We start from the raw sequence: 14,194 nt of genomic DNA on the forward strand, positions 1-14,194 counted from the left end.
CATGCCTTGATAGAACAGAATATGGCAATGGCATTGTGAGGGGGTTTGGGTGTAGGGCAAGGGCACCACATACAGAAGATGTGCAGGTTGTGCACTGTACAACCACAGATGGCCCCATAGACCATACCAGGTACAAATGCTCTAGGGATATGCCACTATTTCGGTGTAATGGTGTATGTCTAAGTGTTGCTGTCAACTAGGGATGACCCAAGTATTAGGGTGTTATGGATATGAAATAGTGTAATCCTATGTCATCATCAGCAGGTAAGAGTGCAGAAGTATGTCACAATGTGTTGGCACATATGTCACTGTCACTGGGTGGGGCAGTAGAGGTGTGTGGGTGTGTCTATGTGCAGTCAGGAATATGTCATCACCGCTGTGCAGGCATGTAGACAAAATATGTCACTAGAAGTGACTAACCCTTCTTTTTCCATTCTTTTCCCACCAGAGGGACCATGAGTGACCAACAAGCTGGCTCTTGCCTCTTTGGGAAGTTGCAAAAATCCTAAAGCCTTCTATTCTCCATTTCTGCTCCTCAGAAGGAGGGTTCCAGATTCAACACTGTTGTGCGTGGAGCCTGAGTGGAGATTCCCTGGGGACCCCCTCTCCATCCCAGAGCCTTGCCCCCACTCAGAGCTGCTCCCCTCCCTGCACCCACCTACCAGCTCCTTAGAAGTCCTCTGCATCCTTCATCCCATTCCCACCCTCCCAGATCCAGGCGCTCATTAGCATGTCAAAGCAGTCCTCTTCCAGCCCACGCAGTGTACCCTGGGATATCCCCACACAGTTGGCTCCCTCTCATCTGGAGCTTTCCTGAAACCTTGCATTTTCATGTCTGCACACCAGTCTGCAGTACCCCCTGCCATCCATCAAAGGGAGGATGTTTTGGTGATAAATCTTTTCCTCTCTTGCCTCTAGTTCTTTTTGAAGCTCTGGACTGTGACTTCTGTCTCCCTTCCTCCAATCTCAGTCCTCCCAACTCTTCAGGACATGGTCAGGTGTCCCTGTCCATGGGGAACTCTTCAGACAAGCAGGTCCCCAGACCCAGCTAAGCCCCACATTTCTGATCCTTAGCTCTGGACTTGCTCCAGCACCATCGATGCAGCATCAAGGTTTGCTGACTGCCCCTTCATTGGGGCTTTGAGGTACTTGGCCCCCTTTTTCCTCCCCCCGTGAAACACATGCTCAGAAAGCTAGTCTTTACACCTTAAAAGGCTTTCTTTAGGCACATGGAAGTAGAAAAAAGACTTGCAGAATACTAGAATCAAAAGCAAAAGGCCATTTCAGAATCACATTTAGAATCACAGAATTACAGGCTTCCTACAGCATTATATGTCAGAGTGGCCCACTCCTACTCAAACCACTGGAGTGGGGGACTTGTTAAAAATTGCAGATCCTTGAGCTTCATCCCACATGAAGCAAACTGAAGGATCTGAGATGGCAGCCCAGGAATTTGCATCTTCTCCCCAGATTCCCAGGCATTTCGGACTCATCGATTGGTTGCAAAGCTCTCGCCTTGAATCTGTGGACGCTGAGAATCCTCTGATCCTGGGCTCTCCTCTTACAGAAAAATGAGATCACAGAATCGGAATATTTTAGGATTAACAGAAGTTTAGAATTGACCAATGACACATATTCACTCACACTTCAGAATCTTAAATTGCAAGAATCTCAATGTCTAGAATTGTAGAGCTGAAAGTGACCCTGGAGTGTGACTTTGTTCCCATTCTAGGAGGAAAACTTTTATTTTCTGGCTTCCATACTTCTTTTGGAATGGAAGGCTTTCACCCTGTCCCTTGAAAGGCTGTCTCCACAGTGTCGCCTACATTTGTGAAGATAGATGTTCTTTCCATATTGGTGCAAAGGCAGCCGGCAGAACCCCTGCATTTACAGGGCGGGTGAGCAGGAAATGACTTCTACTTTCCATTTAGGTTCAGCACACACTGGCTCACAAAACAGATCTTGCTCTTTGATAAAATGAATTTGAGAGGACATTATTGCTGTCTTACTGAAGCGGGAATATTGAGGAACATGGACAACAGAGGTTAATAAGCTCATGGGGCCTCTGGTCAAGGAAATGAAAGAGAGAGAGAATGCCAAGGGAAACAGCTATTTTAGAGATTGATAGTGATTGTGTGTGTGTGTGTGTGTGTGTGTGCGCGCGCGCGCGCATATATTCGTTTTTAGGGGGAAAGAAAGAAGGAAGACAATGAAACATGCATAACATAGAAAAGTTCACCTAGTACAGATGGGGAAACAGACCCTAAAAGGGGAAGAGGTTCTCTCAAGGTTACATAGCAAGAGCATGAAACTTCTGGGGCTGGGATTGTGGCTCAGTGGTGGAGCACTTGCCTAGCATGTGTGAGGCACTGGGTTCAATTCTCAGCACCACATAAGAATAAATAAATATATTGTGTCCATCCACAACTAAAAAATATTTTTTAAAAAAGATCATGAAACTTCTAACTCCTAGGTAAATATTCTTCCCTGGCATAACTCAGCATCCAGACCCCAAGTTTCTTTGTGATAGGTATTTTTCACACACTTATTCATTCATCAAACATGTATGTAGGGCTCTAGCAAGCCAGGCAACTCTTCAATGCATACAAAGGTTTAAGAATTTTGGAGTTTCTCTTTCCCCCTCTTTGTTCCACTTCGAGAGAAGCAAATAAATACTCCATTGAGAGTGAGATAACACATGCACCGATTCACACTCTCAAGATCTTTTCAGATCCGAGACTCTCAGAAGTAAGCGGGGGAGAGATGCCCGCAAACAGTCCACGATAATACACACGCTAAGTGCTGTCCTAGTGAAGAGGGAGCTCCAAGGCGGAGAATCAAATACACACAGCTTGCAAGCCAGATGGAAGGGGAAGCTCCAGGCAGGGAATGGGTAGGGGCAGCCGGCGCCTGCTCTCAAGGTACCCAAGCTCCGGGGCCATCCAAGTCATCTCAGAAGTTTCCTGGAGGAGAGGGGGTTGGCTGTGCCACCTAGAGATGTGGGGTTAAATCTCAGAAGCACTCTATCCCTTCCTGGCTATGTGACTAGGGTGGATGTGACTTTTCTCTAAGATTCAGTTTTTTTTTTTTTTTTTTTTAATCAGTGCAAACAGGAGAATGATCCTTACCTACCTGCCAGGGAGCTGGGAGGCAGCTGGGTCCTAGCAAGCATTAATTCTGTTTCCCTCCCACACCCCACAAGGCATCGTATTCTCTCTTCCGCAGTCTGGGACAGTGTGACCATTAGACAAAGACTCCTTTAGGACCTTTTTGACCAAAGAACTCTGTCATTTCCCTGAGTTTAGGTTGGAAATGAGATGGAAAAGATTTTAAAAATTGGAGAAAAATGGGAAAGACGTTTTTCTTCTTGACATTTTTCCCCTTTCCCTCTTCTCCAGCACAAGACACTGGGGTATTGCTTCCCTAAATGGGAGCCACCTGAAGGAAGTCCAGGGAGGGCTTCAGGACCAAGAACAGGAGGAATTTTCCACCCACAAATCTAAAAATGGCTGTTCTGTGCTACTCAACCTCCAGTTGTTTCTTTCTGGCAACAAAACAAAACAAAGCCAAACCCCCTTTTATTTGGCAAGAAAACAAGGGTTGGAGAGGTCTTGGGAAGATGAAGCCAGGGAAAAGCTTAAAGGGGCTACAGAACAAAGAATTTTCATTTACTGAGCCCTTCACTAAGATAGGTGATTCATACTCTTTATCTGATTTAATCCCCACTCCTGTGTCTACATTACCTTAAATGTCATTACATCCACTTCATATTCAAATAAAACATTCAGACTTAGAGAGGTTAAGCATCTTGTTCAGGGTAACACAGCCAAGAAGCAAGGGAATTGGCACTTGGCGTTGGTGTGTATCTGCAGGAGGCAATATTTCCAAAGGGGGTTGGGTGATTTCCTGGAAGCCACGCCTGGGTCTGCAGCTTAAGGATAACTGGTTCTAGAGTTTGGGTGACACTCATATCCTATAGGGGGACCTTGCTATGGACTGGTCTTTAATAGGTTCCAAGTCTGAAGAAAGTGATGGTGGCTGTAGGTCAAAGGCCCAGAATGATGTCTTGAGGTCTTACCTAAGAAACCCCCCTCTGTGACTGTCTGTTGCTCAACTCTGCTCAGTTTGGCCCAGCCTGGCTCTTACTACCAGTTTCTAACCAGTGTTTCTGCCTCTGCTCTTGCCTTCTAATTTCTAACTGGCTTTCAGGTTTGTAGGAGAATCGTGGCTTTCTAAAACATACATATGATTGCATCACTCTGCTTTTTAAAACACATGGTGGTCACAGCTTATTTTGCCACCCAGCACCCACTCCTCCCTCGTGTGGCACTGGCTTGGAGAAGCCCATCTGTGTATAGTTGTCCCTCAGTATCTGCGGGGGGATTGGTTCCAGGCTCCTTGCAGATACCAATATCCTTGGATGCTCAAGTCCCTTGTATAAAATGGTGTAGTATTTGCACAGAGCCTGTGCATATTCTTTAGAGCCAGGGGGATCACACGCACTGATTGGCTTAGCCCAGGTCATGTGACCCAGATGAACCGTAGCCTGCCCTCTGTGTCTACAGGTTTTTCATCCACGATTCAACCAACCATGGATCAAAAATATTTGGAAAACATTGCATTTGTACCGAACATGTATAGACTTTTTTCTTGTCATTATTCCCTAAACAATATAACAACTATTTACATAGAATTTGCATTGTATTTTTAAATCAGCTGGAGATTATTAAAATATATGGGAGGATGAGCAGTAGGTCAATGTAATGCTATGGTATTTATATAAGGGACTCAAGCCTCTGTGGTTTCATTGGGGAAGGGTCTTTTGGAGCCAGCCTCCTGAGTACCCAGGGGTGACTGTATGTACTGAGCATCTATTATATGCCAGCGTTTCTCTAGGTGCCAGCACACCATGGTGAAAGCAGAGTACAAATTTCTATCTCATCTACTAGAGGAATTGAACCCAGGCAAACACACAGGGAACAGGGTGATTCTAAAAGGAGATGAGAACAAGAAAAGGGATACCTGCTTTATGTCCCTCGCTTCAGATTTCAAGACAGGCCCTCAGAAAGTGGTTGTTTAATAAATGAACACCCAGCGGTGGCTCTTAGCCTTTCTTTGTGATGTCACAGGGACTCTTCTGGAAGCTTTTGGTAAGTGATTTATTCTCCATTTCCAGACTACACCCCCTCTTGGGAGCGGGGTGGTCACAGTTATATAAATGATTTTATGTGCGTGAGAAGCATTCGCCTCTTCCCATGGGAGCTGAACAAAGCCACCTTCCCTTTGACTTCCCAGTGCCTCCTCCTCCCTGCCTCGGTCCTGTGCAGGAAGCATGATGTGCTCCCCTGGCTGACTTTGATCCAGGCTCCCTGCCTTCGACTTTCCGGTCGTCCCTCTCCTGTTCCCCTCCACAGGCCCGTTGCCAGCCCTTTGATCCTGTCTGTGACTTTCCACTGGGCCTCATCAGGCTCTCTTAAGATGAGGAAGCTTCATCCAGCTCAGGTCACTCCCAAGCTCAGAAGCCTTCATGACTCACCCTTGCCTGCAGCATGAGTCCAAACCCACGAGGGCCTCCCTCCATCTGACTCCAGCTCCCTTCCCAGCCTGTGCACGGCGACTCTTCTCCCAAACAGCCCTCCCTCTGATGTTCATTTGTTCCTTTCTCAATTTACCCCTCTGTGCTTGTCTCCTCTCTAGATATAAGCTGCTTGAAGGCAAGGATCCTATTTTGCACATCTCTAGTCACCGGTGTGAAACCCAAGGCTTTTCTGATTGCAAACAGTGAAATTATTGCCAGGTATTATGCTCTGGGTTGCGTGGGTTGAAATGGCTTGTCTTGAAGTTCCCATCTCAGGGGTGGGATCTGCAGACCCAGGCTCCTTGCTGGGTGTGTTCATTTTTTTGTTGAAATACCTGGCAAGGACAACTTAAAGGAGGAAAAATTTATTTGGGACTCATGGTTTCAGAGGTCTAGTCTATGGTTGGCCAGTTCCATCACTCTGGGCCTGAGGTGAGGTGGAACATCATGGCCGAAGGGTGCAGCAGAGGGAAACTGCTCAGCTTATGGCGGTCAGAAGCAGAGAGCAAAAGAATAGGGAGCCACAGGGGAACCCTTCAGAGCATGCCCCCAGTGACCCACCTCCTCCAGTCCCACCTCCCCTGCCTATCGTTACCATCCAGTTAGTCCATTCAAACTAGGATGGACTGACTGAGTCCCAGCTCTCATGATCTAATCATCTCACCTCTCAATATTCCAGCTTTAACACAGGAGCTTTAGGAGGACATCTCATATCCAAACTGTAACCCTGGGCCAATAGACCACCACCACAACTCCGGTAGGTAATCTGTTTTTAAATCTTGCATTTGCCCCTCCCAAAGCTCTCTTTTTTTTTTTTTTTTTTTTGCAGTTCTAAGTCCACACACACAGATTCATGAGTTCCTTGCATACTTAGGCCCCATCATAGTGGAATTTTGACTTTGGAAAGTTTTTGCTGTCACTTGCTGTAGTAGTAATGCATTTTTGAGCTGTTAGATCCAGTATCTCTTTGGAGTCCCTTTCTTTCCCCTTGTTCAGACTTTATGATTCGGGGTTGGGCTGCCTCTATGCCTCACTTCTGTGGGTGGGCAATAGATCCATTGCCAGTTAATCAGAGCACTGGGTGTCCAACTGGCCGTAGTGATTAGCTCTGGCATGGCAAGTGACACAAGCTAAGCTAATAGGAATCAGCTTGGGACTTTAGCTGGAACCAATGGGAAATAGACTATTTCTGTGCGATTTTTGCAGGGCTGGCAGAATACGGTCCTGAGGATCTGGTGATTTTGCCACCCTCCAGGAGAGCCTGCCTGGTGGTGATGCCAACACAGAGATGCATAGAGCTAATGGAAGGGTAGGAGACATATCTCTGATGATCTAATGATGGTATTAAGGGACCCGGATCCTTTTCAGCCTTATCCATTCATGCACTTTGCACCTGTGCAAGCCAATAAATGCCACTGTTCAACTTTCATTGCTGTGAATTAGGTTTTGTTTCAGCCACCCGGAAGAAACCAGCTGGGATCTGTCATCTCAGAGCTGTGCATTCCTTCTTTCAGAGAACTTCTCATCAGGCAGCTTCTGACCTCGGAAGGACCCACCATATAATATCCTTTCATTTCAAGAAGGGACTCAATCATTGTTGATCTCCGAGCCACCTTCTTACCTACTACAACTTGGTCCCCATGGTCACGTTGTCTGAAGTTTGAGAAGAGGGCTGGTGATGTCAGTTCTTACTCAAAGCTTTGTCAAAGTTAAAACTTCATATCCACAGATCTTTATCCCCTCAAACATGCACATAGTTTTGGCCAACAGCTCTGCAATTTCACCCTTGAGTGGTATTAGCATTCTTGGGTGGGTGCCATCCATTCCTAGCGATTTGTCTGCATCTAGTGTATCAGTTGGAGTTAGAACATTTGCTGAGAGAGCAGTGCCTTTGGCGCCCCAACTTCCAAAAGACAATTTGGGAGCGGGAATTTCCCCGAGGTCCTCCTCAGTGAGGCTGAGACGGAGGTTTCTTCGGATCTTCTGTACATCTCTTTTTCATTACTGTGCTCTCTCCCAGAACTGTGATCATCAAGTATCTATCTTGCTGGGACTTTTTCTGACCTCTTTTCAATTTGATGCATTTGAAAGATCTCTTATTCTTGGTCTTAGAGACCTTCCCAAGGTGACTTTTGGAGTGAATTTGAACCACATAATTTCAAGGCCTCTCTGCCTTGAATGGGGCCTCTTGATTCCAAGTCACCACTTTCCCAATGATGTCTTTGGCTTTTCAGTAGCCTCTCAGGTCTCTCTCCCTAGCTTGTTGTTCTTGCGTTTTTTTTTTTTTTTTTTTTATTGTTTCCCACTGTAATGTTCAGACCATGCAATGCTGTGGTGGGAGGCGGGAAGTGTGTGTGCAGAATTAGTGGGACTAAAAAGCGGCTCCACTATGATGCCACTATCTAGAGGCATTGTGGTAGGGAGAGGGAACCAGCATGTCACCAAGGTTCCCATGCCGGGTGGTGACCTTGCAGCTACTTTCTGTTTCTTCCTCTGATTCCTCTTTCCCCCATCCCCGTCCTGCTTTATACCCAGAATGCAGGCCACCATCAACAGGCTTGCTCTGTCCTCGGGCTTCCGGTTGGGTCTTATCAGAGGTACTGGCAGGGATTAGAGGCAAGCAAGAGGGCATGATCAAAGGTCCTTCGGCTGTAGGTCATGGTTCCTGTCCAGTGGTCCCTTCCACACACGTATGATCTCAGGTCTTGGTAGCCTCCCTCCCTGCCCTTCAGGTGGTGATGGCTCCCCACAGGCGCTGGCCTAGGGAACTGCACCCTCCTGTTGGGATCTGCCTTATCCACATATTACTGAAGTCCTTCTCGGATGACCCAGAAGGAGTGGTCCATGTGCCTTGCCAGTTTCTGCTCACCATTCATTGGTCAGACTTAGTGCCTTGGGCCCACCCCCTGCAAGGGGGTGGGAAGGGTGGTGCTGCTCATGCTCAGGAAGAGAGAGAGAAACCGGATGTGGATGTGCTCTGTCTCGGTTACCGCAGAGCACACCTCATAACTCTGGTCCTCAGCACTCTGCATCTACATAAATGTCTTTCCAAGGAACTCATCTTACTGCCTGTCATATATTATTCTTCAAAGCTTTTCTTCCCAGGGTGTGGCTGAACAGAAGGGTCTTTGGATTCCTATTTGGACTTTGCCTTGTCTCCACTGTGTGACTTTGGGCATGTAAATCCCCTTCTGTGCCTCAGTTTCCTCATTTGCAAAGTAGGGTACAGATGTTTTCCTTGTGGGCACATTGCTGGCCTGAAATAGCATGCACAGGACCTGGGAGAATGCAGTGAACAGCAGCTGGAATTAACCATCCCACCCGTGCCTGGGAAGATCCGCAAGTATGCATTCATATAGCAGTGCCTCCCAAATGCCTGCTCTGGGCCAGGCATGCCTTGGACCTGGAATATGGAGTGAGGCGCAGGAGGATCTCGCCTCATGGAGCGTTTCTGGTGGAGTGGACAGACAATGAGCAAAGGAAAAGATAGGTCATTCATTGTGGTGAGTGCTCTGAAGAAATAAAACCACATGTGGGAGAAAGAATAGGGAGCAGGAAGGTCCAAGAAAGAAAGCTTCCTTCATGCTTAGTCTGAAGGACAGGAAGAGGGGCACAGTAACTAATGTCTATGAGGAAGATTAGATGAAGGCTGTGCATAAGTTCTTGGTGCAGAAGGCTTGATCCGAAGGTCACTTCCCTGAGCCTGTTCCCAGGACAGAATGGAACCCAGGTGGCAGAAGTGTGGTAGGAACCAAGGTCATGTGGGACCTTGTCAGCTCTGATGAGAGGCCTCAATATTATCAGATTGGAATGGGAGCCACAGGAGGCCAAGTCCCCCGTGGGTTCTCTGTGCCTACTCCCAAACACCCTGATTTCATTTGCCCAATTTCCTTAACAAATAGCCATTCTGGAGAACTGAGGGCTTCCATTAAGAATCCATGCAGGTTTTTCTCTCACTTCTGAGGAAACTGAGGCCCACAGTCCCTGGGGTCAGGTCCTGGCCCCCATGATGTAGACCACGGCCACCTGATTTCCCTGCCCCCACCTCTGCTGCAAGAATCCGCCGTGCATGAGCCATTTCCTCCCTTCAACTCGCTCTCCCCAAGGCTGGCCTGGTCACCTCTGTTCTGTAGATGAGGAAACTGAGGACCCAGCACATCCCCCTCCCTGCTCACCTCAGGACAGCTCCCTCCTGCATGCAGCAACCCACACAGCATCCTGTAAATAACTGCATGTTCCCAACACCTCTCCTCCTTCTCCTTGGAAACCTGCTCTCTCTTTGGACTTGGGCTGCTGGGTTGTTAGATTCCCCGGCATGGCTCCACGCAGAGCATGGCAGGAACACAGACCATACATCTGAAGGCCTAGGGCTGGGCGCTGGCTTGGTCATTCACTAGCTGGGTGACCTTAAGCACATCACTGAACCTCTCTGAGCCTCCGTTTTCTCATCCAAAATGCAGGGGGGCACAATAACCATGTCTATGATGAAGATTAGATGAAGACTGTGCATAAGTTCTTGGCTGAAGGTGAAGCACACAGTAGGGGGCTTAATGAAATGAGTTTTACATGAACTACACACACACACACACACACACACACACACACACACACACACACATACATTTAAGCTGCACAACAACCTTATGAGGTGAATCCTCTGGTTATGCTCATTTTCTAGACCAGGAAAGAGGCAGAGAGAGGACAGGAGATGTGCTAAGGTCACACAGGTAGAAGGTTCCAGGAAGGATTTGCATCCAGGCTGCCTCGGCCTGGAATTTGCACTCTTAGTCTGTTCTTCTGAATGGGAGCTGGGACTCACTCCAGCTGGGTGTAGGATAAGGTGGCACCCGGTGGTTACTCGGACTGTTGGTGTGCCACTGAGTGGTCTAGCATGGCTGTCCCGTGTCGGGGAAATTCTGCTAGGGTTTGTGTCCTCCACAGGTTCATGTGTTGGAACCTTAGTTCCTCAATGTGTAGCCCTGGGAGCTGGGGCCTGACGGGAGGCGTTGGGTTGTGGGGTGTATTGATGGATGGACCGACGCCTCGCTCCTGTGAGTTCTCCCTCTCAAAGAACTGGGTTAGTTGCCGTGAGAGCAGGTGGTCATAAATAAGGCTGTTCCTCTTGGTTTCCTCTTCCTCATGCCCCTTTCGCCCTCTGCCACCAATTGCAGCAGCATGAGACTGTCACCAGAAGCAGCATAAGACCTCGCCAGAAGCCGAGCAGATGAGGTGGTCCTGCTCTTGGACTTCCCAGACTGCTGAGCTATGATCCAAACTAAACCTCTGCTGCTTATAAATCGCCCAGTCTCATGTATTTTGTTTTAGCAACAGAAAATGGGCTAGGACAAATGGCTGTGGTAGACACAGGAATCTTATTTGATCCTGAAGTCTTTCTTCTCATAGCAACATAATATTCCTTTAGGGAAATCACCCTTCCCATGTTCTCTGGCCATGTAGTTTGGATAGAGTTGAATCCCCCTTCCCTCAAGCTCTAGGGATTGGCAGACAATCCTAGACTCTAGGTCTAGGATTTAGGATGGACAGGTGACCTAAGATAAGTCCTATGAGACTCAATCATGAGGCTTGTTCTGGAAATACTAGACAAGTTTTCTTTCTGTTGGGATTACTGAACTGGGAAAGTGAGCCCGGTGCTGCAGGGCAACAAGTGTAGAAGGAGCCTGGTCAAGAGGAAAGCCAAGCTGAAGATAAGCAGAAAGTGACTAAACCTGATGATATGGCATGAGCTGCTGGATCAAGCCCTTCCTGAAATCTATTCATCCCTTGAATACTCAGTTCCTTTTTTCCTTAAACAATTTTTATTTATTTTTCTATCACTTAAATCTAAAATAGGATTTACTGGCATTATGCTAGGTACCCCATCTTTGTTATTTTACTTAATCCAGTGAGGTAGTTGACATTGTGTTCATGATTCAGATGAGGGAACCGGGGCTAAGAGAGATTATATTGGCTTTGGTGTCACAGCTAGCGTGTGGCAAAGCTGGGATTAGACCCCAGGCGTTTTGACTCTAGGCTGTGCCTTGATCATTGTGCCTTATGGTAGAAGGCTGATTTCACCCTCTGATTAGTCCTGGGGGTGAAACTGTAATTTAGATTTTGTGATGTCTGCTCTCTAAGTCTCCTCCCACAGTTCTCCTCGCTATTTTCTCATCCCTCTAAATCCCTCCTCCTCGGGGGAAAAAGCCTTTGCTGGCTCTACCTCCAGACTAAACTGTGTCATTGTAGACCTTTTTGTGGCATAATATAATTTTTCTTGGCTTGACTGAACTTCAATAATTATTTGTTCTAGGTTTATCTCTTCCACTGGGTGGGAGTCCCACGAGGGCCGAGGTGACGTCTGTCTGCCTGATGCTGCAGCCCCGATGCTCTGGCCCAGCGCCTGGCCCGTGGCGGGCACCTGGGAAATGTTTGCTGAATAAATGAATCGTGTGATTTTTTCCACTCCCTCTGTGGCGCTGGATTGCAGGACACCTGTTTGCCTGCAGCACCGGATCATTCTGACCCTGCAGAATCCCTTCTTGCTCTACTGGATCGTGAGCTCCCTGTGACCTGGGATGCTTCCTTACCTTAGTTTTCATAGGTATGGCTTTTCCTACCAGTGAGTTCTTTGAAGATAGGCCAGTGTCTCTGGCCGCCATCCCTTTAATAGTCGTGAGAATAATAACAGTCCAAGTCGTCCACAAATACAGGTCACTTACCATGTGCCAGGTTCAGTTCTGAGGCTTTAACATGCATCGCCTCATTTAACCCTCACATCAGCCGCATCATACGCACTACTATGAACCCATTGTACTTAAGGGAAAACTGAGGCTCGCGTTGGCTCTTTCTGCTTTGCCTGTTTGAACTGGGTGTCTGTCTCGTGCAATCAGAAGAGTCCTCATTTTCTGAGTGACTTAAGCGGGTCAGTGCTAGACTGGATTGGAAGAAGCCAAGGAGAGCAGAAAGTCTGGGATGCTGGAAGGAGCAATTTGGTTGACTCAGCAGATGGAGGCCTGGCTGTCCCCTGTTGAAAGGAGGAGTCGTTTTGGTGAGCAATCAAAGAAGGGAGGAGATGAGAGGCGAAGGAATGCCTCAGGGGAAGGGAGTGTAGAGTGGGCAGGAGCTCAGATTGCTGGAGAAAGGGAGCCTGGGCTCCGAGGTCCGCCTCAGCACTTCCTTGCTGTGTGATCTAGAGCAAGGCTTTGCACCTCTCTGAGCCCACTTTGCAGGGCTGAGGCCAAGCTTGTGTAAATTGCCTGGCCAGGGCCTGACGTGGATTGATGGGCACCACGCATGGGGTGCAGGCCACGTGCCAGGGCTGCTGAAGGTTCTCCACCTGCATGAATTCTCCTGACAACCTGGGATGTGGTCACCCTGAGGATCCCACTCTAGAGAGGAGACTGAGCTGAACGTGCAGCCACTCACTCAAGATCAGAGTAAGAAGCAGCTGGGATCTGGGCTCTCGCAGAGTGACTCTAGAACCACTGATCTTTCTGGTCTCCTCCGGGAGGCTCTGAGCTTGGGTAGGGAGAAAGGGGCTCCTCTGGACCTTTGCCTCTGTGTTCTGTGGGCTCTTAAGGTTGGTTCCAAGTTTCTTTTTTCATGATTTTACCCTCAAGGGAATCTTCCCCTGGCCCCAGCACATCTCGGACTCATGCCCTCCCCATCGCCCAGCCCTGGAGCTCAGAGACTTGTGAACAGCTCCTGGGCTGCTTGGCTCGGGCAGCAGGTGCCTGGTGGTGGGGCCAAGGCTGGTGCTGTGGGCAGTGGAGCTCCATAGGCGCTCAGAGGGAGAAGAGGAGCAGACCCCGCCGCTCCCTGGAGGAGGGGCATTGAGCCAGTTTCTCAGGGGTCCAACCCTCTGAGGCTGGCCCTGGGGCCCAGCCCGAGGTGAGCAGCTTCGTGTTCCCAGCTTCACACCCTGGAGTAGCACCTCTGTGGTTTTTGCCACAGCTACGTGCCACCTGTGCTATTGACTATCATTTCTCTCTGATTTCACTCACTTGCAAAATAAAACCCTTCAGTGCATTTATTCAAAAAAGAGACCCCAGAGGACAACTTTAAACCAGCAAACCGGTTCTATCGGTAATAGGAGGGGACAACGCACATGAATGCAGAGACGGAAACACTGTTAATACCCAGCTCTGTGCCGGGAAGGCCTGACTGGCCCTGGTCTGAGGCTAGCCCTTGAGTTGCTGGAGGCAGAGAGCTATTGTGGCAGGGGTATTAAGGACAAACTGATTGAGACCTTCTCACGGATTCAGCTAAAGTATTCAGCTACCCGTATGAAAGAACTGAAGAACAAGAATAAATCCCTCAGGATGCATGGGAAGTATACATGATAAAAAGGAGATGTTCTATTACTTGGATTCTCAGTTTCCCCATCTAGAAAATGGGCTAGCAGTTCCTATTCCCAAGGTCATTCAGAAGATTAAAATAAGATGCTATTTCTGACCCTGAGAGGTGACTCCTGCCCGTCAGTCCCGATCTGATCAAACTGAGAAACCTCACAGCCACCTTTGCTCAATTCCATTTCCTCTCTTGCAGACTCTTTTTTTTCCAGACAAAGAAAGTCTGACAGTTGTGTGCTCACATCTTCTGTCCTCCATTCTCTCCAGG

At 48.2% G+C, this 14,194-nt stretch overlaps 1 protein-coding gene and 1 long non-coding RNA gene across 3 annotated transcripts in view; one reads left to right on the forward strand and one right to left on the reverse strand.

Moving 5' to 3' along the window:
- The window catches only part of Cplx2 (complexin 2), an 83,172-nt gene that overhangs the window by 15,945 nt on the left and 53,033 nt on the right, over positions 1–14,194 (reverse strand). The gene's annotated exons all lie outside the window — the stretch shown is intronic.
- Positions 5,696–7,007, forward strand: LOC120885797 (uncharacterized). Its single transcript, XR_013438795.1, has 3 exons — positions 5,696–5,797; positions 6,258–6,335; positions 6,785–7,007. It is a non-coding gene; the product is annotated as an uncharacterized LOC120885797 (long non-coding RNA).

This window comes from Ictidomys tridecemlineatus, chromosome 1 (genome assembly GCF_052094955.1).
Source record: "Ictidomys tridecemlineatus isolate mIctTri1 chromosome 1, mIctTri1.hap1, whole genome shotgun sequence".
Classification (NCBI taxonomy): domain Eukaryota; kingdom Metazoa; phylum Chordata; class Mammalia; order Rodentia; family Sciuridae; genus Ictidomys; species Ictidomys tridecemlineatus.